Source organism: Poecile atricapillus, chromosome 2 (genome assembly GCF_030490865.1).
Source record: "Poecile atricapillus isolate bPoeAtr1 chromosome 2, bPoeAtr1.hap1, whole genome shotgun sequence".
Classification (NCBI taxonomy): domain Eukaryota; kingdom Metazoa; phylum Chordata; class Aves; order Passeriformes; family Paridae; genus Poecile; species Poecile atricapillus.
The window spans coordinates 36,342,712-36,368,377 of NC_081250.1; the positions used below are offsets into that span (position 1 = coordinate 36,342,712).

The window sequence follows — 25,666 nt, forward strand, 5'->3', positions numbered from 1 at the left end:
AGAAGGAAAGATTCAACCAACAGAAATTTAAATGTCAACATTTAAATCAGTGGTAATATTGCTCAAGAAGACAAGTTGCCTGAACTGGTGTTAATAGAAAAAATGAAATCCCTTGCCTTTTTGTTTTTTCTTTCTTCTTTGGGTTTTGTTTGGTTTTGTTTTGGGGGGGTGGGGTGGGTGGTTTCTTTTGACAATCTGAACACAAAGGACATTGGAAAATACAATTGTGAAAATTTTGTAATATTTTCAAGATAATGGATATTAGTGAGAATCCTATGGGTAATAAATTACATAGCAGTATACTATTCTACATAAAGTACTTGAGACAGAATTAACACTATGAAAACATTAACTACTGACTTTAAAAAGCCATTGTGCCTGCATTAAATGACATATTTGAATTAAATCTGAATATCCAAAAATCAGTTTTTGTTGTTTTATATAGAGACTGTTGATATATTTTGTACACATTCACTGTTTATATTCCTTTAACTACAAATAAACCTCTCATTAAGACAAATTTGTATTTTGCATGATGTAACAATACTGCACTCACCTCTTTTCTAACTGTTTGTTGAAAATATTTAATCCAGGGTTAGGACTTCATCAATGGAATGTGATACAGAATTTAAGTTCTTATAATATAGAAAAAAAGAACTCCAAATGTTAGATTGGAAGTGGATAAAATGCTTCCAATAGCAACTGTTGTTTTTTAATTTCTACAGGGGAAGGAATTCTTTTATCTTTAGGCATTGCAGAATAGATATCTCAGGCTCCAATAAGACCTGAAAACAACAAAATAAAAGTTTCCAAATAAATTAAAAGTTTCTTATTGTGCCACCTCTAATTCAGGACTCTCATTATTTTCCTTATAGAACCTTCACTATCTGTAGCACTGATGATTAATAAAACATACTTCTACCAATGCCTTTTAAAGCTAATTCAACTCAACACAGTTACACTCTCCTATAGTTACAGCTAATGATGGAACAGAAAATTAACTCTATGAACTGCACCTTTTGTTAGTTTCCAGTTTGACAGTGACTGTACGGCTTATTCAATCTATAAAGGCAGTTTGCAATCAAAAACTTGGTTTGAGGACTTAAATAAAGGCGAGAAGCCAGTCCCTTCTCTGATTGAGTGCAGCCACTTGCACTCTGTTATCTCTGCCTCACTTCAGATAAAAATGCACAGTGTCAGGGAAATGCTAAAAGTTAATCTTCTCTCTCACAATTATGATATCCACCCATTAGTACGACCCCTGAATTCCATTTTCAGTCTTGGTAAATTTCTAACTTCTACAATGTGAAACTTAATTAGACAAAAGACTATAAGCAAGTCATACCCAAAATGTCCAGCAGTAACCTAGAAGTAACATACGCAAGATAATTCTCTGGTGAAAAAGGATTTCATTGAACTTGCTCCCATGACCAATGGAATTACTCTAGCAACTGAGGGAGTAGTCAAAAAAGTGGAAGTGTTGGCAATGGCAACATCGGTTGTTGAGTTTCTTGAGTTCCAAGAGTTTCCTTGACTTAGTATTTTTAAAATATCAGAGATCTCTTCCCTTCCTCTCTTTTTGTTCACTGAGTGAAAAACCTATGTCTGTATGGAATTCTTAACAGAACTTCAAATCAAGAAACAAACACGGTTAATTTACCTCAGACCAATTTCAATATATTAACCTTGGAAGATGTCTAGAAGAAGGTTTTTCTCTTCATCCCGAAGAGATTATTACTTCCTTATATAAAACTTTACAATAAAATCCCAGTGAAGGGTAGCTACATCATTTTCCAGATAAATAAGCAGGTAACCTGTTGATATTCTGAATACACAATTTAATTTGGTGATAGATTTTAACATTAATTAATGGCTGTATAAAAGTACTGAAAAATCATGGAAAGAATGCTTTAGCTCATCCCAGATGGAATGTGGAATACAAGACTCAAATTTCCTTAAATAATTATGCCAACATAACTTGCCTTTAACTCTTGCTACCTAATTCTCATAACCTTCAGGTCTGCTGGAAAATCTCATCAATGAAGAATAAGTTGCATGCTGAATAGACAGCAAGCAACCAAGAAGTAAACAAAAATAACATTTCTTTGGTTAGAACACAGAATAAAATCAATGTAATCTTGAATTACATAATTTTCTTTTTGGATTTATTTTTATTGTAGGTTCTGCAAGACACAAAGCTCTGTCTTCTCTTTTAACATCAAATATCCAGAAGGCTTCCGATATTTATTTATCTGCTACATAGTATCAATACTTGTAAATGTTAACTCTTAACTTCATTTTAAGAGACATCACAGTTACATTCTCTAATTAGAGAAATTACCTGAAATTTAAATCTTTGGTTCTCAGCAACACCATATCCTCTAAACTGTACAACTGAGTACCTATTCTCAGACATATTTTTAAGCCTCTGATATTAGAATATTCATTCATGTAGCTGATCAGAAGCACAGGTGGTCCTGCAATTATCTAACACATTTATCACTGGGACAAAAGGCCAAGCAGGACGCTTGAAATCCTGTTACCACTAAGTAGTGGTTAAATGAAAGAGGAGAACTGGCAAGATGGTATTCTGAAGGAAGCAGACAGGTAGCAGTGGAGGGCCAAAGCCAACAATACCAGGACCAAAGACAAACCCCTCCACAGGGGACTGTGAAACTAATTTCTTCAACTCAATTATTACCACTAGTAAAGAAGTTTACTACAGCTACATGATTTAACAACTGTTAAACCAGCACTGCTAAATTCAGAAGCCACTAAAAACATACTACAAATTGTCGCAAAGAAATAGGGCTTGTTTACTCCTCATTACAGTGTCAGTGAGTCAAAGAGTTGATTTTAAACAACAAAAGCCTGACAGACGAAAATGCCGCCAGCTCTGTCAGACTCCTGGAAGAGAAAGTCAAGGCTCAAATGATTGCGTTGATCTTTGACTGAAACTGTAAAACAAGTCAGTTTCTTCAAAGCCAAACATAACACTGAAGCCAACAATAAGGAATGTTTTAGTTTTTTCCACACAATGAATTTTTTGATGTCATGAGCTCTGGAAGTTTTTAATCACACTAAAAAAGCATTAGCAAGGCAAATGTCTATGACCCAGGCCCATAAGCAACCACAGGACTGGTTTTCCTGACTAATCTTATTTATTCTTCTCACACCTAAATTCCAGTATCAATCCTTCTTAATAATAGATACTCTCAAATTTTTGTCCAGCTTTTAATCCATGTTTTCTTTCACTATCTAAATCTGAACAATAATTCGTATTTGTTCAATGGCTAAACTCCAGAGTATCTGTATTTTATTAGTCGCATGGAAATTGGAGTGCTACCCACAAGACTTCAAGATAAAACACCTCAATGACACAGATCAGAATCAAAAATTTATCCCATTTAAATACTAACAGCCTTAAGACACATGACTCTATGCTTTTAATTTAAATAAAGGTAATTGTGTGTTTACTTTTCAGAAGTGATTCTTAGTATGACCACCTATATCTTACGTAAGTCTTCTCATTCCTTTTTTAAGAAGTCTATATTCACTAAGTCCCTCTCAATGTATGGTCCAGTGTAATTTTATAGAGCATTTATTAAGATTTCTGCTGCTACTCATTAAAAATCAGATTCATCAATGTTTACATTCTAATTTTAGACATAAATTTATTTGAAGTAAAATTTTAACCCATACAAAAGAAACTAATTTTTACATACTGCAGACATCATAACCCCCACAGAAGAGTAACAGCAGAAATTAAGTTAATGACTGGAATCAGAGCCAGAAACACTGGACAGACAATAGTTTAATTTAACCAGTTGCTGCACAATCTCTTCTTCCCACCTCTCACCTCCAGTAAATTTATCTTGATTTTAACTATATTGGTCAGTTCAAGTTTATTTAGCTGCAAGTATTTCCATCACTGACATCAACAGTGAAGTCACTCAGGACTTACAAGTACAAATCAATTTTGTCTTCCTGGAACAAATCTTAAGCATCCAGAAGCTCAGGACCCCAATATTCAGGAACTAAGTGCTTAGTAAGCATCTGGAAAGTAATGAATTGCTTCACTTAGCTGTACCAGCACTTTATTATCCATTTTACGTAAGAATTCATAATGATAACAGGAGTATTGCTTGGCATGGAGCAAAACCATGCAGGCAACCAACAGATATTTCCTCTGACCCCTGTCAGATCAATTAATTTTGGTAACAGACAAATGCCTTCGGAACAGCAGAGCAAGACAACAGAAATCCTCTAAAATTATAGAAACAGAAAAGAATATTGTGAAGTGAAAAAGGTTTTAAGAATAATTCACTGAAGTAATACTCTATACCAACAGTAGAACTGTTTTCAGTAATGCACAGCATGCTACACAATACTTGATAGTAAAATAATTTCATGACATCATATATTTCCAGAAAAAGATGGCATAGGCTACCTATCCAGAATACTTGCCATTACAAACATTTCATTTTAACAGAATAGAATTGCTTAGGTTGAAAAAGACCTTTAAGATCATCAAATCCAACCATTAACACTACCCAATCTACCATGTTCCCAAGTGCCACATCCACACATCTTTTAAATACTTCAAGGGATGTGACCCAACCATTTTCCAGGGAGCCTATTTCAATGCTTGACAAATCTTTTGGTTAAGTAATTTTTCCCAATACCTAACCTAAACTTTCCCTAGTACAACTCGAGGGTGTCTCCTCTTGTATTGTCACTTTTTACCTGGAGAAGAGGGTAACCTCCACCTGCAAACAACCTCCTTTCAGGTAGTTGTAGAGAGCAATAAGGTTTCCCCTGAACCTCCTTTTCTAGAGGCTAAACAACCCCAGCTCCCTCAGCCACCCCTCTGTACTCCAGACTCTTCACCTGCTTCCCTGTCCTTCTCTGGACTTACGCCAGACCTCAACATGTCTCTTGTACACAGGACAAGAAAAGGTGTGGCCTCATCAGTGCTGAGTGCAGGGTGGCAATCACTGCCCTCATCCTGCTGGCCACACTATTGCTGATAAAGGCCTGGATGCCAATGGCCTTTTTGGCCACCTGGGCACACATTGCCTCATGATCAGCTGTAGTCAATCAGCATCCCCAGGTCCTTTTCCTCCAGGCAGCTTTCCAGCCACTCTGCCCCAGCCTGCAGCACTGCCTGGGTTGATGTGACTCAAGGGCAGGGCCTGGAACTTGGCCTTGTTGAACCTCAACCAATTGGCCTTGGCCCATTAATCCAGCCTGTCCAGACCACCCTGCAGAGGCTTCCCACCCTCCAGCAGATCAACATTCCTGCCCGACATGGTGTCAGCTGCAAACTTACTGAGGGTACACTCCATCCCCTCATCCATACCCTTGATAAAGGTATTAAACAGGGCTTGTCCCACTGCTGAGTTCTGGGGACACCACTGTGATCTGTCACCAGCTGAACATAACTCCATTCACCACCATTCTCTGGCCGGCCAGCCCATTTTTACCCAGTGAAGCATCTGCCTATCCAAGCCATGAGCAGCCAGTTTCTCCAGGAGAATGCTGTGGGAAACAATGGCAAAGGCCTAAAGTCTAGCTAGACAACATCCACAGCCTTTCCCTCATCCAGTAAGCAGGTCACCTTGTCATAAGGAGAGATCAGGTCAGCCAAATAGGACTTGCCTTTTCATAAACTCATGCTGGCTAGGTCTGATGATGAGGTTGTCCCGTGCATGTCAAGTGATGGCATTCAAGATGAATACCTTAAATTTACACTTTTTAACCTTAAATTTACACACACAATGCAAATAATACTGTAAAAAGAAAATAGCTTACCTAATGAGGTCAGTTAAAATCCAGAATCTAAACACAAAGCCAAGTCAATCATAAACAGCAGGAATAATGCCCATGCAATTTTTATATCTTGCATTTACCAATCCTCTGTACTTTTACTAATGTAAAATACATCAACTTAGAAAATGTAATGCAAAGTTAACATTTTTTATTATAAGGGATTATCTTCAGGGTCAAAAGAGCTACACTTTGAATAAAAATTTTACATCATCTTAAAAAAGATAAATCTGCTGCATCTCTATCTACTAGTCACATGACAAGATGATGTGAAGCCTACATCATTAGAAGATTATCAAGATAGCTGTGTGTTTAATTATTAGTTGGTAACCATTCAAAGCCCTAGTTATTCATTCATCCTCATTTATTCCACATGCTGAACTAGAGGCTCCTTGAATAAAAATTCTCACTTCACTGACTAGAACCCTGATCAAGTGAGTAAGACATAGAATTAAAACTAAGAGAAAAAGTTCTTAATAAATGAAGGTCTAATTTATTTTTACTTCTGTGAACTTCAAAACTTTGTTGTGCTCCCACAGTTCAAATCTAAGAACAGACAATTTCATTAGCTGGAATACAGAACCAGCTGCCATAACATTGTCTTCATCCACAAATCAGTCACTGAGGTTAGCAATGCCTAACAAGCAGACTTTAGTTTAGAATCACAGAACCATAGAATATCCTGAGTTGGAAGGGACCCACATGGATCACTGAGTCCAATGCACTGATGCACTGGCCCTGCACAGGACACACAAAGAATCACACCATGTGCTGTCCAAACACTTCTTGAATGCTTGGTCAGGTTGGTTACGGCTTGGTGCTGTAACCACATCCCTGAGGAATCTATTCCAGTGCACAGCCTCTCTGGGTGAAGAATCTTTCTCTGATAATAAATGTAGCCCAGCTACAGGACTGTAGGAAATTCCTGATGACCTATTGCAGCAGTACCAGTGTAGGTACAGAAGGCCCATGTGCTGAACAGAATAGTCATACTTGGCTTTTTTCCCCATGTATGTACATTTCGGGGTGTTTAGGAATGGCAGCAGTTTTCTGGCCTGAATGCTCCAGACACACCTTCTCAAGATCAAGATTCATCGAAAGCAAAGAGATAATTTGCTTATAATAGTATGCATATAGATAAGGTTTACATATCTGAAACAGAATTCTAAAATGCTTATATGTATGCACAGAACCTCTTATACTGACTAAATATTGAAAGTCTCCCAGCACCTACTATGGCTTTATGAAAGAGATGTAAATGAAAAAAAAAACTTATTTTTTTTTTTTTTCAGTTCTCTAGAGAATTAAGAGAACCTAGAGAATTAAGAGAATTAAGCTTTATGAAAGAGATGTAAATGAAAAAATAACTTTTTTTTTTTTTAGTTCTCTAGAGAATTAAGAGAACAGGCAGTACTTGAAACGCATTTTATGAACTATCATAAGCAAGTCACTGACTGACATAAGATCCACCACAGCTGAGTGGTCAAATTAAGTACATGTATGAGTATTTCAATTAATGAATGAAAAATGTTTTTCTTAGTCAGTAACACATAACCAATTGTCCTTATGCCAGCCTTACTGAACATTAAAAAGAGTGATAATCAGGTGTATAATTAAAAAATCAAAGCAAAAAGAGACTTAAATTTTGGGCAGAACACGATCAGAGGACATCCAACTGAACAAAGTGAGGGTGATTGTTCTAAGCCATATTGAGTCTAAGACTTCTTTTGTGCATAGTCAAGAGACTGGGACTAAATTCAGATGTATCTATTCCAACCTAGTACAATATTGGGGTTTATTTGCTTATACTTGGTGACAAACATTTCCTTTTAGCTTTCCTGCCAAATGTCATTTGGTGGGATCAGAAGGTGTACAATAGGGCAGACACTGAGAAGCCTCTCATGGTTACCAACATGGTTATTTCTGCAGAAAGGCATTTCAAATTAAGGTTCAAATGGGCATCCCTTTTATTCTTGCCTTATCATTGTCCTGCCCTCTACACCTAGAGCCATTCCACCATCAAGATGCAGCTGCATCACTAATAAGGGACAGCTAACTCAATGTCAGACCTCAATCTGAGATGTCACAAAGCATTTCTCTTCAAGAGGCCAGGTCAGCTTAGGACACAGAGAGTTTGTGGGTTTATTTGTTTAGTTTTTTCCTTCTATCACAGTATTAATAAAATAACTAGTCTTTCAAGGACTGCTGTAATTTATACATTCCCATGGAAGCAGTAATGCCTAGCACAGTTTGAGGCGGTCAGATGATCTGTGACCAGCTGTCATAAACAAGAGAGGTTACAGCAGGGTGTTGAACTTCGAGCTCTAAGACAGTCCACTTCAGAAACACTAAAGAAGATGGATGGCACAGCTAGAGCTCTGAAAGGAAGATACAAAAGCAAATGTCCAGCATGGAAGAGAAACCTTCTCTCATTTATGCAAGATGACAGATACCACTTTTTTTTTTTTTTTTTTTTCATTTGTTTACCTGTACAGGCAATTAGAAAGTCTACTTGCATTTCATTTTCACTTCACTGTCATCTTTTACCTGTGACTTCAAGTCACTGTATCACAACGGTGGCAGGGACTTTAAGAGGAATTGACAGTTTCTGAGGCCTCAGCCTCAGAAAAAGGCGAATGTCACATGAAAGTAAAAACACTTTGAAACATTCTGTTAAGTTACTGAAACTACAGAAATGTATCTCAAGTTAGGGAAAAGAGGTTAGTATATCAAGAGGGACTACATGGAAAGCCACAGTATCCAGTGGATGCTATAAAAAGACATGACAATGAATCATGAAAAACCCACTACTAGCTACTAAAACAAAATTCTGGAATTGACAAGTTCACTTCCTTCAAAACTAAGCAAAATGAACAAGAAAAAAATTGGCATGGCTATAACATTTCACCAAGCAAAATTCTTATTGTGGACAGGAATTAGTCTCAAGTGAAATGTCAGTTAATTTATTGCTGTCAGTTCAGGATACATTGCAATGATGAAATCATTGCAAAATGTAACTCCAAACTTTGAATGATAAATTCTTTCACACTGAAAAAATGAAATGGCTACCCAACCTTCCCTTACTCTGAAATTAACCTGAATAATAATTTTGAGAGTTGTCTGTTCAGAGCAAGTAAGAAACATTAGCTGAAATACCATATTAGCAATTTAGAGACTTGCTGGCAACTTGAGTATTTTTTTCTTATGATGAAATAGTGTAGATAGTATACTGAGCACATCAGAAAGAGTGTCAGCTTAATGTAATGTACTGCAACAGATGTATTTATTTCTGAAGTAAATTGAATGTTTGAGAAAAATGAGAAATCCTTGACTACTTTCTCCTCTCAGTATTAAATATATCTCTGTCACCATTTTTACCACTCAGGCTCAAAACAAGATCTACATCAGCTCCTCTTCATCTCCCAATATATTCAGATGTCATCTGAAACTTTGTTGTTGCTCTTGTTTTGTGTAAGACCTATATGTACAACAGTCAATGTGCCTACGCACCAAAAATTGTCATTTACTCCACTTACTCATGAGATTCAACCTGCCTCCCAGTCAATCCATGCAGTGCAGTTTCTAAAATGCTCATCTCACTGGTTGTCCAAGTTTTCAATAACTGTAAAGAAAGTCCTCTTGAATGAATAAGCTTCTCATCAGCAATTTTACATTATTCTTCTTGTTTGCATCTTTAGCATTGCATACCGTTATACAATAATAGAAGACAACATGAGTAAAAACCCCTGTAGAAGCCTCTTCCACTACTACTACAAATATAGTGAGCCAGTACAATATACTTCCATACCTAATGCTGTACCTTTACTTGCAGTGTATTTGTTCTTCCTTGCCCGCATTTATTTTCTAGCGAGCAGTTACGTGGTGCTTAGCTGCCTACTGTGGTTAAACCACACCACCACCCTACAATTATTTCTGTTGCAGCTGGATCTCCTCACGGCTTGAAAACACAGACGCATGTGCTTGACATGCACGAAAATCAGGCAAACAAAATGTTGAGAGATACTCTGTAAAAAAAAAAAACAACAACAAAAAACAAACAAACAAAAAGAGTAATGGTCAGCTCAAGACACACTTTCTGTGTCATTGGGTTTGATTTTATTCCGTGTTTCCAGAAGCTGGAATCTTAAAAGAATGCTAGCTTCTTTCATGCTTAGGAAAGTCCATGGCTGCAAGCATTAGGGCAAATTAAAAGTGCAAAAGGAAATAGAGATCTAAGATTAACGCTCTTTGCTAAAAAAAAAAAAAAAAAAAAAAGGAAAATACAAAAGACTATTAGACTATTCAATGCCTGTTAATAAGCTTTATACTGAAGGTTTTAATCTTAAACCTACTGGCTTAAGTCCTTCTTATCCACTTTCTATCCATGCACTGTTCTTTCTCAAGCTCATATGTCTTGACCTAGGCCAATCCATTACTTCTGGAAGAGGACAGTATGAGTCTGAAGCTTTTAAGCATAACAGAAAATGCAAGATTACCCCAAGTATCACTGAAAGCTAATTCAAATTCACTGGCAAAAGATTGACTATCTGTATTAGGAGGTATCTAACATGCTTAGGGACTAAATGATAATTAACAGCAGCTCTACAAGACTAAGCACTCCAGTCAACATACAAAAATTATAGCATGAGTCTAACAACACACTTTTATCCCAATCTGGGTAAACTGTTACAAGTAGTAAAATGATGTTCACTCAGCCCACATCTGCCCTCTTCTCAGATAAAACTACTCACAGTGGAAATTATAACCATGACTGATCATACACTATTACTGTAAATTAATGTAAAAATCCCCCAACAGCAATGAAACAGCAACAGTTCTAACACTCTTATTCCTGGCATATGTCAGTTTTGAATACTTGAATATTGACTTATAGGAAAGAAATACATATTTTTCATCTAATATACAAGAATTTTGACAGTTTATCAAGAAATCACTGAAGACCAGAACAAAAATGTTTAACATAATCAAAAGCAAGTTAGGACTTTCTCCAATCACTGAGACTTCAGAGTGCACAGGAGTGCAATAAAGTAACATAGGATCTCAGCAGGATATGCAACAGCTGACAGTGCCTGTACAGTTATTGTGTATGTGTACCTCAATCTATGCAAGCTGTGCAAAATGTCAAAGTGGAGCTCTGTTCAGTGACAGTAGCTGCTACTGTCCTTCGTTCCTCCATGCTCAGTTTTGTAAGGACTGAATCTTGTGATAAACTGATTCTGAATCTGTGGGTAAAGACTGCATGACTGCACCAAATAGATGACTGACCATCACTGTGGCTATTAAGAATTAACATTAGCTTATATCTGTCCAATATGTGCTTCATTTCTTTTCAGGTACTTAATACCCCACACTTCATCCCGAAGAATGTACTTAAGGCTCAAGATAAAAGTTATAAGAAACAAAACACTGGGAAGCTTTTCCATCTCTGCAAACTGAAGTTTGACATTGTATGTTGAAGGTGTGTCAAATCAGCCATGAACTTCGGTGGTCAAAGGTGGGAACTAAAAGCAATCAGCTATCTGCCTGGGTCCATATACATTTCTGAAAGATGTGTAGTATGAAAGGGACCACAAGCAGTTGGCAATCAGCTGAAAATTCAGCAAGCACAACCGGCCTTATACATATCTCATTCCATCTATTCCTTAAAATCTCTTCCCAATTACCTGACTTGCAGTGGAGCCTCAACTATCATCTTGCACCTAAATCAAGCAATCTGCAATTCAAGACTCATGGGAAGTATAATGAATAAGAGCTGAGACTATAGCAAAAATTCAAAAATCAAAATAACCTTCTACTAGGTGAAACTGACCCTGACTACAGAAGGTAATCTCATGAGAAAGAGACCAAGTGTACAGTATTTATACTGCATATTATATTTATAGATATACTTAAATATACATATATTTATATATATTTATTTATAATATATAATATAAATTCATTATATAATTTATAAATATGTATATATTTATATTACAGGTTTTTTTCACAAATCTAAATAGGAATGAATTTTTAGTTTGAAAAGAGAACTGCCTGAAATAAACTTACTTAAAGTAATACACCAAGTACCAACATAAAATTCCAAAGGGCATTTCATGATGATGTGTTTCTCCAGAAAACTGTGAAGTAAATTCACAAAAAAAAAAGGGTGAAACTTACCCTCATTCATAAAATGTACTCATTTAATTCTTACTGGCTGCTACCTTTGAAATTTTTAAAAAAAAAATTTAACAAGTCCTAACTATAATGCACACACTTCAATAATCTAAAATGATAGGTTTTTTATTCCTTTGGTTTTATTTCTCAAGTCACCAACTTCTGACTGATTGCTTTAAATGTGTTTTATGCATGATGAACATACATCACTCATATTTGGAAAAAACCTTTCCACTGACTGGGATATGAATTTCCTCTTATTACAGGAAGTCAGCAACTTCCTGCCTGTTGCACTTTCCTCTGCTTGCTCTCACTCACTGTTCTTTCACCCAGCCACAAAAATTAAACTTACAGGTATCCAGATTTTTGCATACTTGAAAATAAAAGAAAATCTTCAAAACTATCTGCTACATATTTTCATGAAGCAGTAAAACTGGCAGAAAGAACCAGCGTAAGTTTTACATACAAATGTGAATCTACAGTGAAAATCTACAGCTCAAAGGAGCTCAAATCTTTGTCCCATTAGCCTAGACTGCTCAACACATTGCACATAAAGGTTATGGGGTATAATGAACTTCAAAAGGTATTGTCACAAGCAGCACCAGTTTTAGTCTGAGAAAACCAAACTATATAGGTATCTGTAAGAATTGCCCGGTTACACATTTGAATTTATTAAAATGTGTATATTTATTAGCATCACAGGTTTAAGTCTAAGTGATGTGAATTCAAAATAAGTCAGGCCCAAAGGAGGTGAAACACTATGCTACTGTCTCATGAATAACTGAAAACAAAGCAAGTCTCCCACATATTTTTTTAAGTGTGCAGTGATGACAAAAGTAACAAGCTGTATATTCTGCAGGTGCCCAAGTCACTGTTCTGAAAGCATAGGTAAGTTTTACAGGAAGTGAGACATACAAAACAAACATGACTATCAGCAGAGAGCCATTAGGCTCACTAACAGAAAGAAATTAATAATGTCATTATCATTCCCAGCACAATCATCAAATAGCTTATCAGATATACATGAAGAGAAGTATACTAAATGTTTGCTTCCATTTGTCCCATAAACATTAGATCTATTTTCCTTGTATCACAGAAACCCAGAACTGGTTTGGGTCAGATGGGATGTAAAAGATCATCTAGTTCAAATCCCTCCTGCCCTGAGCATGGACACCTTTCACTACACGGGGCTGCTCAGGGCCCACCCAGCCTGATGTCGAACACGTCCATGAAGGGAACATCCACGAAGGGAACATCCACAGCTCCTCTAGGCAACCTGCTCCAGTACCTCACCACCCTCATCATAGAGAATTTCTTCCTAATAACTAGTCTAAAGCTACCCTATTGCAGTCTGAAGCCATCACCCCTTGTCCCATGCAATGCATGCCCTTGTAAAAAAATTCCTCTCCCCTTGAGTCCTGGAAAGCTGCTGTAAGGCATCCCTGGTGTGTTCTCCTCTCCAGGCAGAACAGCCCAAACTCTCTGAGCCTGTCTTCACAGGAGAGGTGCTCCAGCTCTCTGTGTTGTCTTTGTGGTCCTCCTCTGAAGTTGCTGAGGTCAGAGTTGTATCTTGATCAGAACAGATACAGCAGGTTTTCTATTACATCTACACTTTCACTCTACTTACCAAACACTGTTTACTATTTAACATGTCTAAATTACTTTTCATTTCTCCCATTTAACCAATGCATTTAAAATTTAAGATTTTTCAGTATTTTACAATGCACATCTGTATTACCAGTGATGAGATAGTATAAAATCTGGGTTTACTGAATCTTTTCCTTTGAGTTGTTGTTTGGCCTTGAATAAGCCACTTTCCTCTCACTGAAAATTATTAATGCTATTTTCATATATAGATGAAAGGCTCTGCAAAACTACTAAACATTAGTCATGAATAATCCAGATAAAGTTTAGTTAATAACAAGGTACAAGAAATCAAAGTATCAACTTGACACTGGATCCTCTTATTCAGTTTTATACTGCAAGCAAGCATGCTGATACAAGCATGATAATGAAATAAACATGAAACATACCACCTAAGGCTTGAAAGTCTCTAGTTTTAAAAGAGGTCCAACTTACATGGGAAAGGTCAGTGGGAACACTGACAAAAACCTTGAAAGAAGAGCTGATAAAAAAAACTAGTAACTTTTAAAGAGAATAATATTAATTTTGAAATAATCAGTTGGGGAAGATCGGAAAATACAACTACAGTTTTCAACACTGCAGCTTGTCAGACTTCAATCAGTAAAATATAGGCAGATCTTTCGCCAGACATAAATGTTGCATTACTCTGAACAATGACAGGTAGGAAAAAAAGAGGCTTGAGGAAAGTGTGCTTATGCATACAATATTGGATGCAGGAGCCACTGTTCACATCCACCACTGCTTATGGAAAATATCAGGATCCAGAATACAACCATCTTCATCAACACTATGTTAAATAAATGAAGCTAAAAAATATAACTAAATGGCCAGCATGCTGGCAAATCAAACTGCTTGTTGACACATCTAAAGCATAGCAGATAAGAAATGATTATCAGTGTTGCTCAAGTAATGACTGAGCACTAAACTGCTCTTTAAGAATTGAGGAAAGAGTCCTGAGCATGACTCTGGGAAGGTAGATTATAAACACAGCATTGTAAAATTTGTAAAATAACTACATATTACCATGGATAATGAAAACATCCACCTATATAAAATTAACTATTGACAAGAAAATTATTATGGCTAACAAAACTCAGGGTCAGCATTGTAAACCCTTATAAACTGACAAGAATTTGAGGAGCTCCATGGTATGGCACTTAATCCACAATTGGGAAGTTTTTTGTAACTTCATTTAAAACATCTGCTGTTGGCCACTAAGTCACAAAACAATAACCTGGATGACAATTCATCTGATAGCAGCTACAATTCTTACATTAACATTACAGTAAAGTCTAAATGCAAAAAATTTACTTCTACAGTTCCAGAAATATTCTTTAAAACTTTCAAAAATTTCCATCCCTTCCCTAAATTCAAGTCTATTCTCCATGTGCATCATACAACTGTACTTCTTCCCAACAAGAAAAGACCAAAGGCCCACTTGTGTAAAACCCAGACTACATGAAAATAGCATTAAGTATTAAGCAGGTGCAATCCAGGTTTCAAGAACCGTTATCATTACCTGATAACGCAGAACCAAATGATTCTGAGTGGAGGTGGGTCTAAAGATTAAGTACAACAGCTCACTCAGAAGATGGTGATAGTAGAGATCTATTACAGACCATCAGCTCAAACTAGAGAACAGCATGATTTTTTTTTTGTAAGCCCTATTTTTAATATGGTGAAAGAGAAAGGTCAAACTGAAATCTTTAATACTGAAATCTAGTATCTAAGGATCTTAAGCTGTCAACAGTAGTAACACCCGTTTTAAAAAAAATTACTAGCAACAGTTTTCTAACAGCACTCGGCATAACCAGAGGAATTATCATATAACCCATTATAATAGCCACAATAAGTAAGTCACTGGAGTAGACATGGGGCATAGCCGAAGAATTACTGATCATGACTAAATTACACAGATAGAGATTACTAAATTTTATATAAAGATACAATGTACAACGATGCTCATATTCCTGAGTTTTCAAACCTTTAGAAGCTAGAAAGTGTTATGAACAAAATTAATAGGGAATAAAAAATCTTAAGACAGAAAAACATGAAAACAGAAACTTCCCTGGTGGTTTTTATCTTTGGTCAGGCAATTCTACAGCTAGAAAAATGATGAATTTTGTACAGTTTTGGCTACAGCTCAGCCTAGTTTCTCAAAACCTGATTTATTTTTTTAAAAAGTAACTTAAAAAAATAATCAGGATCAACAACTTAGAACAGGAGAGGCTGGATCACCATCAATATAAACTACAGTTGCAGAGTGTAGAAAGTGAGAGACACAAAACATCCACCCATGATACCACTAAGGGTGTTGGTAACAAACAGAGGCCCATAACTACACAGAAGTGGCACAAGTGTTAAAAATTGTAAGGACAGTTCAAAAATAGTCAATAAATACTTTCATTCTATAGTTGGAAAGATTCAAAATGGTATAATTGTATCACATTATATTGATTTTCCTCCCAAATCATTTGTTAGGCAGATGTTCCAGATCAGATGTTAAAAAACATTGTGAGAAAAACATTTTAAATCAGCATACTTGTTAAACTTATCTCAGAGTCCTAGAGTAGTCAGCCCAGAAAATCTTTGATATGATGATGCTCTTTTAAAACTATGTATTGTAAAATCTGTATGTGTCTTTAAATGCTAGGGACTGCCACTATGCAGGGGAATGAAAACACAGTGTCAAAGGGACGAATCAAGTTTAAGGCAGTCTGATATGACAGAGAATTCAGATGAGATAACAAGAACTAAGGGACGACAGATGCATTCAAATGTATTCAAACAATAATTGCATGCCTTATTTTTAAATAGTGGCAAAGATGAATCATTGAAACAAGTCATCCAGAAAAGAAAATGGGAGATTCTCAGTATCTTGATACACTTCAAAAAAAAAATAATTAAATAAATAAATAAAAAAGCTTAGCCCACCAGAAGTTCAGAAATCAAACCCATTGAGACAAAAACTGATGCTGTAATGCATTTAAGGTGAAATGCTCATGTATTAAGATAGATGCAGTACTTAATGTAAGTCAACTTCAGAAAGCACATGAACTTCTCACATACCCAAGCAGATTAATTAGTAGCATGGTAGTAACGGTCTTTAATAAACCTAAAGGAATGATTTGTCAGCCCATTAACAGAACAAAAAGACCTCCAAATTAAATAAAACAGAAGGATAATGTTGAGGGTTTTTAAATAGAACACCATGGTACTGTCTCATTTCTGTTGCGTTCAACTCAGTATCAGTAACACCTGATTCTTCCTAGTATTTTCCAACTATTTCCAAAGATACTTAAGGTCAAGTTACGAGTCAGTGCTTTTGGGAAATCTACAACTAAGCATTAACAGAGGCAGAATACCTATTTATATTCTGTTTGGTAACTCATCAACTTTTATCCAAAATAAATGCTAAATATTCAGTGTTCTTCTCCAAGGTCCAGATGTAGTTTGACTAACTGCTCCAGCTTGGCTCTTGCTGTCACAGTACAAATATGGTCAACTGGTTCTCCTCAAGGACTGTCACACATGGATTCACAGAAGATTCAGAGAAACCATGCTTTTTTCTATTCAGTGTCATTAAAAAGAGCAGGAATTGCTAGATTATAATGGGGGCCCTCAAACTACATAATTTTCAAGTCCTTTTTGTGGAAATAGTCGATCACAGGAGTTGCAGCATCAGAAAAATAATGTCACTTGGTTAAGTGATAAAGACATTCTTAAACATAACACACACCACAGTAATAACCTCTCTAAAAACTGGAAGTGGTACCAGCTATGCCTTTTGGAAGTCAAAACTAGAGCTCAAGCCTCACTAACGTGACAACCAAACACAGTCAAGCAACTCATTCTATCGTGTTTAACAGTCCTCCTCCTCTGAAAGTGCAGATCAGCCAAAGATGTATGTTTTTACAGACTACAGACTGAACTGCTTCGGGCCCTTTCCTGAGCCAGATGAAAAAGCACACAAAACCTACAGCTTATTTGCTTCAGAGCAGTGTACTGCCTAAGTTAAACAGTTTAGATAACATACCACATTTGCACTCAGCAGACATCACTGGCTCCTGATCCAAAATGCTCTTACACGTGCTAATCAACAAAGCCTCCAATGGACTAGGAACTGATTATCTTAGAAACTGTCTATCCTCTACAATTCTCAGCAACAGCTGTTGTCAATTACAGCAGCATACCTAACAGTTTAAGATAAAACTCCTAAGGATGGAGCGCAAAGTAAACTTTCTAAGACTTCATCAACAGAATTCCTTTCAGGGCAAAGTGTAAACCAGTTCTTTGCACAGCCCTTCCCCAGTGAAAAATGAAGTTGTAATAGCAACAACAACCTGGAGACAGCAAAGATGATCTCTACATTAGCATAAATCATAGGCAGGCAGAGAATGTATAACACATTTCTATGAAATCACATTTTTCTTGCACATCAGTAGAAGGTAACAAAGTCTAAAAGATTCAAGAGCAAACAAAAGAGAAAAGCACAATGTTCAAGTAAAGCCAACATGGTTATGTAAGGAAGGAAAAATATGAGAGGAATGTTTTCACTTACATTTCTCAAAGGTAAGTGCCCTTCTCACAGGTGGCAGAGTACTTTCAGAAAACCTCTGAACCAATTTTTTTGTGGCAAGTGAGCTTTGCTAATATCGCAGTTTAAACAGAAAAACTGTAAACATCCAGTTTCTGTATTTTCTCAGATTTACGAGAGGGTGAAATGAAGAAAAACATGTAAGAATCCCATCAGTTTAATTAATCATTGAACAAAGCTATCAGTACAAGAGGAGAGCAACCTCTTGTTTTCATCTCACTGACAAAAGGATGCCATTAGTATATTTTCAAATGTTCAGTTTTCACAGGAATTTATCATATCTGTAGTTTTGCAGCCTAAATTTTGCAGCCATCATGAAATATAGTGGGGGAAAAAATGCACTCTTTCCAGTATGCACTTACACATCTAGCAATTGCTCATGTTCTCATACTTTGCTATGTACTGAAATTCACCATGGTAGGTTCACAGCCCATACAGCTCCTGTTATTGATACAATAGCAAAGTTGCCAATTTCAAGTAAGAAAATATATCAAAAAAAGTTTTGAAATTCACCAGTTTATTTGAAATTAAGCTCTGTTTGTTTACCTGACAGTCTGAACTTATTTCAACACAGTATCAATTTTAACAACTTCAGCAATCGCTACTAGTTATATACATCCATATGACTCTTAAGGGTACAGCATTTAGGCCAAACATGGGCCACATGTGTCAGTAAAAAAAAATTAAAACAATCTGACAACTGAAAATCACAATTGTGTTAACTCACAATTACAGCTACTACACTAACAGAAAAAACAAAAAGGACTGGTTTCAAAACCAGAAATTATTATCACCCACAATTTAATTTTCTTATTGTCCAGTTTTAGATCTTACAGTACTTCAGCTTCTGAGTTGCCAAAGTAACACTGGATGGTGATTTAAAGAGAGGTGGAATCTAGGACAATTTAACTGAATATTTCATGAACATCAAATTCTTAAAAATATTTTCAATAACAAAAATCAGCCCATGTATAATTGGAATGTATTTTGGAATCTTTAGCTTCCACAGAGTAAGTATTATCAGTCAGTAGCTGAACTAATGTGTGACAAGTAACAGAACTGACATATAAGAACTTTAATGAAGTTTCTTTAGTCTGAAATAAGACTTATGTGGTGCTTTTAAACCAAGTTTCAGAGCTTTGTAAGGGAAGGTAACCAGGACTACACAGTCAAGTAGAGAACAGATACTGTGGAGCTTGAGCCACAGAGCTAGAAGTGTATTCTTTTCTCCTAAGTGCCATCCCAGTACATTTTGTACATGATTCTTTCATATGTATACCTCTTTCATGAGTGTATCACCAAAGTGATGTTATGCCAGCATGACGGAACAACTGTCTCTTAAAAGCAAACCATAAAGCCTCCAGGATGTGTAATACCACAGGGCATGTAGCTAAACTGAGCTACTGATGGGTACAGTACAGCAATCTCACTGTATGAAACTCTCAAACAGCTAAAATGTGTTAATTGCAGCCCATACACAGAAATACAAACTTGTACACCACTGGAACTGCGGTATCCCAAAGAAAAACATGTGTGATGGTTAAACATCTACCACTGATGGCAATGGACAGCTAGCACAGACTGAGTCAGGTAGGTGAGAACAGGGAGGTAGAGAGGCTCTGGGGCAGAAAAACTGAAGGGAAGGCAAGCTGCTTCTAAAAATTCTTTTTTGAAGGCCTGGAGGGAAAAAATAAAATAAAATAAAATAACCATGAAGACCTTCAACTTCCCCCTTCAGCCATCAGAAAAACCAACAATTTCTGGAAAAAAAAAAAAAAAAAAAAAAAAAAAAAAAAAAAAAAAGGCAACAAACCAACCCAGAGAGGGAAACCTTGTGACAAATCTGCCTCCTCCTCCCTCCCTGCTCTCACCTCCCGGCAGCGAGGCTCTAGCTGCACAGCTCCCTTCCGGGGAGCACCTGCCCTCGGCACGCCCCGGGCCGCCGCCGCTCCCGGCGGGACCCCGCGGGAGGAGGGCGGGAGAGGCCGAGGAGCGGCGGCGGCGCGGGGCGCGCAGGCCTCGGCGCCCCCCCGGCCCCACCGCTGCCACTGCCGGCCGGGGAGGGGGCTCGGCGGGGTCCGGGGCTCGGGGCGGCGCACTGCGGCTGCGGGGCGGCCGGCGGGGACGGGGGGGGCAAGCGGGTGAAGGGGAGCAGATGCTCTGGGGCTGGTTTTACCTGCTGCTGCTGCTGCCTGCAGTGGCATGAAGATCTGGCTCAGCCTCTCTCTCTCTCTCTCCCTCCCCGCCTCCCTCCTTCCTCGCCTCCCTCCCTCCCTCCCTGCGGCGCGGCGCGGCGCACAGACCCCCGTGCCGGCCCGACGCCCTGCAAGGGACGCGGGGCAGGGGGAGGCGGTGGGGGAGGCCCGGGGAAGGGAAGGGAAGGGGAAGGGCTCCCTGCCCGCCCGCGGGGACGCGCGGTGGCACCGCCCCGCTCCCGCCGCGCAGGCGCCCGAGCCCGCGGCCGCCCGGCGCCTGCTCCTTGTTGCTGTTCCCTGCTCCCGGTGCCCGTTCCCGGCCGCCTGTGCCCGCCGGGGCTGCGGGGCGCCGCTGGAAGGGAGAGGGCGAGCGTGGGGCTGCCCTCGCGGCTCGGCCGGCGCCCGCTTCTCGCCACCCGCGCTGGGCCGCAGCAGAAGGGCGCCGGGGTTGTTTGCAATAGGGAGGGTTTGCATCTCTTCGGGGCCTTTCGGCCCTTGAGGAAGCCTGATCTATTTGTATTTACATAAAGTGTGTGTAGTTACCAGTCACGCAATGCGTGGTGAGGCGCGGGGGGACGGGGCTTAAAACGAAGGTAATTTAAAGTGAGTCCGTACCATCGCTCCTTGGGAGCGGCTGGCCGGGTTCAGAGCTGCTTGGAAAACGTCCTGCTGGAGGGAGTCATGTGCTCGGCTGCAGCTCTGGGCGGCCGCAGGTGGGTGCTGGCCGCCGGGCCGCTTGTCAGCCCCAGCAATGGGGTCACTGAGCCCGGCCCCACAGCGCGGCCCCACAGCCCGGCCCCGCAGCCCGGCCCCGCAGCCCGGCCCCGCAGCCCGGCCCCGCAGCCCGGCCCCGCAGCCCGGCCCCGCAGCCCGGCCGCGCTCACTGGGACAAGCGCCTCGCTTCCCAAGGCACGCTTGGATCTCTGTCCCGCGATTGAGATCAGTCCAAAAGATCTCTTCCTTAAGTTTTGAAAAGTCCTGTAAACCTGCCGTTTGCTTGGCATCAGCCCTTCATTAAAAATCATGGAGGAATGTGAACAGAAGAACCCCAAGTACTGAAGAGTTCATTTTTTCTTGCAAAAACAGCCTGCAAGGGGTGCATTTATGCAAGCGTTTGGAGGTGTCCTGAAGCGCCTTGTAACTTAAATTGCTGCTTGTGACCATTTTACAATTTCTCATTATGTGTTGCGATGCAGTGGATAGCCAAGACTTTCTTTAGAGATAGCAGTACAAGGCAGAAAGAGGAAACTATATACATACTACATTATAGATGGTAGCTGAAGATACCATCAGGTTCAGATATTATTTGAACCTGAGTCTTGGAATAATAAGCCTAAAACTGGCATGTTTGACTATTAGAACATGCTTCAAGGTAACATAGGACAAAGGATGATCAATCTGAGATACACTTAGAAATGGAATGGGAATAAAACTTTTAAATTTTAATAATAATTGCATGATGAATGTATGGTTTCTAATCTCTGAAGATATTTCTTATAATTCCCTTGATTTCCAGAAAGGAACTTTTTTGCTTTTCGGGTGATTTCAGGGCAAGATAATCAGCCTATCTATGTGGTTTTGCCAAAGACACTTAGAGAGGGAATCTTAACTCCATGTCAGTCTACAGATGTTTTTGATTCCCAGATGTTTGATTAAGAAAAGAGAGACCAAAGTAGGTTCCGGCCTGCTGATGATAGTGTTTTACAGCCATACATTTACATTTTTTGCTACATCAGATTGTTTAAAGTAGAAAGAGACATTTGAAGTTAAATTTTTGGTAGATTTAAAATGAAAAACCTCAGGACAAAAAAACAAATGAAGGCATGAGAATTTCCTTGCATGTCCGTATATTCATTAATTTCAAACACATCATTTTGTGTTTGCAATAAAGATTTTCTGTTTGTCTCTTCTTACATTTATTTTGTGTTAGAGCAGATCTTGATATTAAAAAAGCCAAGCAGTCAAGCATATATTTTTTTTTCTAGTTCTATCATGTTTTGAATACCTTGAACAGCTCAGTGATGAAAATAGAATTTTGTTCTACACAGGACATAGCATTTGGTTTAGAAATAATACAGCCATCTACAGTCAGCCTGTATATATCACAGTGACCTGTCCACTATAAATACATGGAATACACTGTTCTCTGCTTTTGCAATACAGTGCATTTTAGATAAGAACATACAGAAAAATAGCATGTGTTTGGGAGGTTAAATGTCAATGTGGAGAATTATATAACACATTATATGCTGAAGATATGGGTGACTAGATGGGGCTCATTAGGTAAAATTTGTACTGAATTTGTCAAGACATTTTTTTCATAAGCCTGCAGATTTGTGCTACTGTTTAAAAAAGGGGAAGTTTGCACCTGCCTTTGGCACATATTCCCACTGAGTCCTCAAGTCAGGCAATTGCGAGTTGTCTAAATAACTACTGGAATAATTATATGAGGATAAGATACCTAATTGTGTGTGCACTTAGGGGATGTCTTAAAAGATTTTGCCCTCTCGGTACTCTGAATATGAAAATTTTCCCATGGAAAATAAAAGCTGGAACAAAAGCAAACAGGAAAAACAACAGCAGAATCTGCCAAAATTAGTTGTTCTTGTTTCATTGGCAATCAATTTTTAGGCTAATCATAACATTTAGAATGCCATTTTAAGCAAAATGGAGGTCCACCCCTCCCTCCCTTTTAATTTTAAAAAAATTAAAACATTGTAAAGAAATTAATCCTTTCTATTTATGCACTAATAAAGAAAAAAATAAATTCCAAATATTACTAGTTTCTGTATTTTCAAGATTATGTAGGGTTAAGGTCAAACTACTTAATTTATGTTCACAATACATCCTACTTCAGTGTCACAAGTAGAAGTGTATAAACTTCCTATAGGTGAAGAAAATAATGTTTCTTATATTAGGTGTTAAAATATTCTAAAGGTTATAAATATTTTAAAAAATTTACTTGGTTGTACATTGCAATTATGAAAAATCTTTATATTTAGTTATGCTTTCAGTAGCATTCTTCATTTAAGTCTGTAAAATGAAGACTTTTTTTTACTGTAATCTGTAATCTGGCTACATTTTATACATGCATCTCACATGTAAGCAGTATACATAGCAAAAAAAATGCATATGTTGCTCGCTAGCATTGTAGTTTCTGGTCCTTGGGAGAGCAGAGGGTAGTCCAGCCTCATTGTCAGCTATAGAATAAAGCCATTATGCATATGCATTCATGCATATGAACTAGTTAGGAGGATTTCATATAGTTTGAAAAAGTGTAATGTAGATTTGCAGTTGAATAAAATATAAAGCAAAATTTCTTCACTTTTGCTCTTAGTTAACTCGTGCAAACAATATAAAAATTCACACAGATTTTTAATACGTATTTATGTAAATTATATACAAAACATTTTACTGAATGTATATGCATGCATGATTGTGTGCACAAATATATAAATATATATACACACATTAGTTGTATTTCAAATTGTTGTATCATCTTATTTGGATTTCATATTTGATCTGTAATCCAAGAAATTTTGAAATCTCAGGTACCTGAAGAAAATCTCAGGGAAGTTTTTATCACTGCAGCTTCTCCCATGAGTCAAATAAAGCTACACTGCTCTACGAACTGAATTCCTATAGAGAAAATGGAAAATATTTGTGGAGTACTTCTGTCATTTCTAGACCCTACAATGAGATGTATTTCGTACACAGACAATAAGAATAAACTTACATTGATTTTAAACTTGATTAATTTTCTTCCAGTAGGATCTGCTTGACACAATTATCAGCTTGCAGTTTCTCTTGTAACTATTCACTTAATCACTCTCAACTTCTGCTTTTGTTTGTTATTTAAAAATATTTACCCATCATGAGGAGAATGATTAGTTACAAGTTTAGTTCTGTCCTTTTCATTCTCTGTCTGAGCCTTCTTGTGCAAAAAATAACCTTATTTTTCCTCTGAATTATAATAAGATTTGTCCATAGACATTTACTCCATAACTTAAATGGGTCTCAAGTAATTTTAAAATCCTTGGGTTTAGTGGAGCCTGTGTAAGCTCTTTGTGAACCTGTATGTCAAGTGATACAATTCAGTATAATTCTTCTACTGTTAATTACGCTTCCCAAAAACTTACTACAACATACTATGTCTTCTTCCAGTAAAGAACCAAACATCTTGTGCTTTCTTAGTAAAATGCATAGCTTGACATACTGACAGCTGTGTCAAACATGATGAAATGCATTATGTAAGTTTGACAAAGAGGCATGACTTAATGTGTTCTGAAAAAATTTAAAGGAATTAAGGAAAACTGAGTGAGCAAGAGCAAAAAAGACTGATGAACTACTGTTGGGAAGAATGAAAGGAATCATGTACTCGAGACTAGCTCAATTAAAATTTGACACATGAGAAACTTCCTCTAAAACATGTCAAGAAACCAACTTGATTTTGTAACACAGTGCATCAGCACAGAATCATATCAGCATAATGTGGTGTACCACGTAGCTGTTGGGCCAACGCACCAGGAGGTGGAGAAACTGGATAGAGCAGGGCAAGGCTATACACAGATTTAATGGACAAGGGCAAAAAGAAAATAAACTGGGTATCAGAAAAAGTTCTTTCTAAGGACATCCAAAAATAAACCACTATCCATGTGAATATGAGTGACCAGGATAGCATTTTTGCATGTGGTGCCTTTGGTCCCAATTCAGGCAAAACCATCCATTGACACTTAAGTTCCATTGATTTCATCAGAGCTTAAGTGCTTTCCTGAATCGAGGCTAATTAAGTGCATCACATACAAATACTTGTGTGCATAAATTGTTTACAGGATTGGGGCTTTAGGGCTTGTCTAAACAGAGACACTCAGGAAAATTAATCCAAATTAACTAAAGGTATGAATTTAAAGTGGATTAGTTAAACCACATTAAACCCCAGTGTGGACTGGGGTTTAATGTGGTTTAACTAATCCACTTTAAATTCACTGTTTTAATTACTTTGGATTAACTTTCCTGAGTGTCCCTGTTTAGGCAAACCCTTGGTGTATTGAATAAAGTCCCCAAATGAGTCAAAATTAAAGTAGACCCCAATCTATATAAATAACAGTTCTGCATTGGCAAGGGATGAAATCTTCAATTTTTACAATTCCATTGACTCTGTACCACCAGTGTGCTGAGGAACAGCAGCAGTGAGATCAAGTAGCAGTCCGTGAACATGGCAATG

General features: G+C 37.8%; 1 protein-coding gene across 3 annotated transcripts in view; it reads right to left on the bottom strand.

The window, feature by feature from the left end:
• TBC1D5 (TBC1 domain family member 5) overlaps positions 1-21,234 on the bottom strand; it is a 315,146-nt gene extending 293,912 nt beyond the window's left edge. Inside the window, exon 1 of one of the 3 annotated variants that reach the window (XM_058831805.1) lies at positions 20,424-21,234. The gene's annotated coding sequence lies outside the window, so the exon portion shown is untranslated. The remainder of the gene's footprint in view (positions 1-20,423) is intronic. The other 2 variants (XM_058831806.1, XM_058831807.1) reach the window with 2 other exon arrangements.
• Between the last annotated feature and the right edge of the window lie 4,432 nt (positions 21,235-25,666).